Here is a 4,715-nt window from a genome sequence, read left to right on the forward strand (position 1 = left end):
CTCCATCTCTCGACCTACCCAGATGTCTCGGCCATCAGTAGCCCAAAGGTAGCATCAGAGAAGGAAAGAATGGTTTATAGGATCAATGCTGTCACCTCCTGCTGTGTGTACGCTTGATCTCATACTGGCCAGCCCACCATCCTGGCAAGGGAGAATCACGAAACCCAGTGTGCCCGTCAGTTTCGGCATTACCCACCGTGGGCCCTGGAGAGATGCCCACATGAGATGTTTGGTTACAAATCAGCAGGCAGTGAGGAGCATTTGCCTGCTGACCTGTGATCTTGAACTCACGGTGATGCTGTGGAAAGGGAAACCAACGACGGGTTTGCACATGGGACGACTGTTTCTGCAGGATGCTTTTGTTGACTTTCTGGTGAATTCTTTTTGTCTGGAGCCAAGCTATGGTTGCAAAAGATAAATGAGCGGAGTTCCAACACGAATGTTGGTTGACATTTTCGTTTGTGTAAATGAGTAAGAGGAAAGTGGAACAACGGAGAAGACGTATGTTGGAATTTCACTCATTTGTCAATGACATGAGTGACTTCTTTGCTGAATCAGGTAATAATTCTCAAATACTAGAATACTGCCTCCATTTCTTGTGCTACACAATGGAAGAGCTACAAACTCAACAAACGTTTAAACTGAATCTGCGCGGTTAACGTTTTCTGTTACTTCATCTTAAATCGAGAAAATCAACAATCCCATAAATCTAGTGCACGTCTGTGGTACTCAATTTCTGCTGTGTAAATCTCAGGACATAGGCCACAAGTGTCCATCACTAAGCTGGACGCCTGAGGAGGGCAAGACAGAAACTCATCTGTTGTGCTCAATGCTGCATCCCCAGGACTTGTACAATTCATAGCACATGGCAAGTCCTCAAAGGAGATTCACTGAAAAAATGAATAAGTCCTCTCTGCCTTCCTTATCATTAAATAAAGAGAAAACAGAAGGTTCTGCCATTGGGGGAGTTGTTTTATGAAAGTTCCTTGTCGTAAGGAGCTTCTGGTTACTCTTCGTTCCCGATTTGAGATCTAGAGAACCCAACAGAGGCTCAAGGGTAACTTTCAAGACCTTTCCCTTCCTGGGTCAAGCACAGGGATGGTTGGAGGAATGAAGTGAGTCTAAAGATGGAACTCACATTGCTGCTCCTTGGTTCGGTGTGAATTACGGACTGAATGAGGGCTTGTGTAGTGAAGAGACTAGGGATCTATTCTAACCTTGCCGCCTTCTTCACTATATTTGTATCAGTCACAGTTTCTCTTTCTCCCTTACTATCTCTGTTCTGGTCCCAAGTGAGTATTGTCTCCTTCAGGTGTTTTCTGAAATACCACTAGTAATACCTGCTAGCAAAGTCTAGTAATGTTATTATATATATTTTTTTTCTCTAAAATACTCTACTTACTATATATGTGTACTTGTTCATTTTCTGCCTCCCTCCACCAGAATGTAGTTTCCATAAGGATAGAGATTTTAAAAATTTTTTGGTCTGTTTTACTTATTGCTATATCTCTAACTTCTCAATCAATATTTGTTAACTAAATGAACAACTATACTGAGCACCTACCTGGGGCCCAAAACTGTGCTAGGAGATATGTTACCCCTATCACAAGAGAGATATGATTCTTATCCTTAAAATTTATAATTTCTAAGAAGACTATTAAACAAAAATCACACTACCAATTAATTATAATCTTATGTACTTTAAAGGAAAGGTAAAAGGGTATCACCTAATACTCAAGTTATGGAAGTCTTCACTTAAAAGACACTGATATTGGGGCGCCTGGGTGGCTCAGTGGGTTAAAGCCTCTGCCTTCAGCTCAGGTCATGATCTCAGAGTCCTGGGATCAAGCCCGACATCGGGGGGTCTCTGCTCAGTGGGGAGCCTGCTTCTCCCTCTCTGCCTGCCTCTCTGCCTCCTGTGATCTCTGTCTGTCAAACAAATAAATAAAATCTTAAAAAAAAAAAAGACACTGATATTTAGGCCAAGGGCACTTGTTCAACCAACAGTCAAGAAGAACACCATCCAAAAGCTATGAACAAGCATGCAAGAGCTTAGGGTACATAGTATTGGCGCTCTTCTTGAACAACACTGCTTGGTGACAAGATCTAGCTAATTGTGAATTAATAAAAATTAATCTTTTAGAAATAAGAAAGGTACAATGGGAGAACTAGCCATGAGCAGTGAATTTATTTAAATAAAGGACTAAGAATAGATATAAATATACTGGGAATTATGGCTGTGACCACAATGCAAATGTTACAATCCATGACAATATAAAAAAGGTGATACAACCATAAAAATAGGAAAAGGAGGGAGAAATCAGGAAGAAGGAAGAAGTGTAAGTGCTAATTCCCTCATCTTTGTAGCAAGGAGGAAGCAGATTCTATCATATATGTATGTGTGTGTGTGTGTGTGTGTATAGATAATTTCTACATATAGAAATATTTCTATATATAGATAGATTTCTACATATATATCTATATACAGATATGCTTCTATATATATAGATATAGAAATATATTTTATATAAGGATATATTTGAAATGAGGTTAAATGTGAATGACAGTTCTTTCTTAGTGATGGATAGATTTTTAAAAATTATATTTTGAACTTCGCTATAGCACTTGAGTTTATTTCAGGCATACATACTTTTTTTCTTTTATGAACAAACATAGCTATGATGTTATTATGAAGAGGAAGAGGGGTGAGGAGAGAGCAGGAAGAGGGTCAATTGGACAGGAGGAGGAGCGTCCGCCACCATGGGAGCACTCCAGGGAATGGCTGGGTTGGTGTGAAAACAAACACAAAATGGAGCATGAAGGTGTGGCCAGAGATGAGACGAGGATGGAGAGAGATCCTGATGATGTAGGACCCTGCGGGCTGCTTCGAAGACTGTTTTCCAAGTTTGAAGCAGGGGAGTATGGGGAGATTTGTTAAGTGAAAGGGTCACTCCTTTAAAAGTGTACCCCGGTGGCTGCTGTTTTACAGAGGTCTCGTAATGGAATATTATCATTGCTAGCAAACTTCAATGTAAAAGAAAGAAAGAAAAAAAAAAGGCGGAACATATCAGTAGTTTCACCTGAAATGAGGTGAATTTTTTTTTTTAAGATTTTATTTATTTATTTGACAGAGAGAAATCACAAGTAGGCAGAGAGGCAGGCAGAGAGAGAGAGAGAGAAGGAAGCAGACTCCCTGCCAGCAGAGAACCCGATGCGGGACTCGATCCCAGGACCCTGAGATCATGACCTGAGCCGAAGGCAGCGGCTTAACCCACTGAGCCACCCAGGCGCCCCACAGGTGAATTTTTTGAAGTCCTACTTGACTGGTCTATGCAGTCAGCATTTCTACCCTGACTGGCATCCATGGCCCTGAAGTGGATTCTGGCTTTTGCTTTTGGTTCTACCACCACTGGAAGACGACACAGATATTATCAAATATGTGTGTCCCTGCACAACAGAAAAATCAGCCTTTGATTTGTTCTAAAAGGTGAGTTCTTCAGCCTTTGATATGTTCTAAAAGGTGAGTTCTCTAAGACTGGCAGAGAAGGGTGGGGGAGGGTGCAGCCGAGGGAGGGAGAGGAGAAGAAAGGGAGTTACGAAAAACGGCCAAACTAAGGCCAGCTGGTGGAACACGTAATGGAACTGAAGACAGGAAAAAGAGAAAAAAGGAAAGAAAAAAGAAGGAAGGGCAGGAATGTGGAGGAGGAAAAATAAATAAATAAATAAAATGGAAAGAATCAATACCAGCAGATGTGGACGGATCCCTTCAGGCCCTGGCCTTGCTGTAATTATTTAGCTCAATGGGTTTGGGTGCCAGGAGGTGGACCCCAAAGGGCTTGGGTCGGACCCATCACTGGGATCAATTAGTTTCACTGCATTCCCTGCTCTGCCTCAGCCACTTTTCTTCACCTCGGGTCATGTACTTCTCTTTTTTACACCTCAGATTATTTTTCTATAAAATGGGAGCAGCGATATTTTTTTTCTACCTCCCAGGACTGCCTTAGAAATTTGCATAACTTATTTGAAGGAAGCCAGAATGTCAATATTTAAAATAGAATTCTCAATTTGGAGCTAATGTTTTGGCTTTTCTCAGTTTGTCAATAAACAGAGAGGCACTAAGGGACTACTTTTGTGTTTGAAAAGCTCTATTCGGAATTTAAAGCTGTGGAGGAGACAGGAGTAGGTGTTAAAAAGAGTCCCTTTTCATCAAAATTCACAACTTTTGGTCTTCAAATGACAGTGTTAAGAAAATGAAAAAGCAAGCCACAGACTGCAGAAAATATTTGTCAGACACACACACACACACACACACACACACACACACACGACAAGGGACTATATCTAAAAATATATATAAAGAACTTTTTTAAGATGAACAACCCAATTTTAAAAAAGTGAGCTAAAGATATGAAGAGAACTTCACAAAAAAAGATATATGCACGGCCAGCAAGCACATATAATGATGCTCAATATCATTAGTCATCACTCACAATTAGATATCACTACATACCCACTATATTAATCAAAATTAAGAAGACCTGCTAATAACAAGTATTGACAAATATGTGGAACAACAGGTGGTAAGGATATAAAATTGTTAAGCTCCTTTTGAAAATAGTTTGACAGTTTCTTATGAAGTTAAATATATACTTATTATGCATCCTACCATATTACTACTGCATTTTTTAAGATGTAAAACTTTTCTTTATTCATTG

This window comes from Mustela putorius, unplaced genomic scaffold (genome assembly GCF_011764305.1).
Source record: "Mustela putorius furo isolate JIRA1106 unplaced genomic scaffold, ASM1176430v1.1 tig00003913_pilon_pilon_pilon, whole genome shotgun sequence".
NCBI classification, from domain to species: Eukaryota; Metazoa; Chordata; class Mammalia; order Carnivora; family Mustelidae; genus Mustela; species Mustela putorius.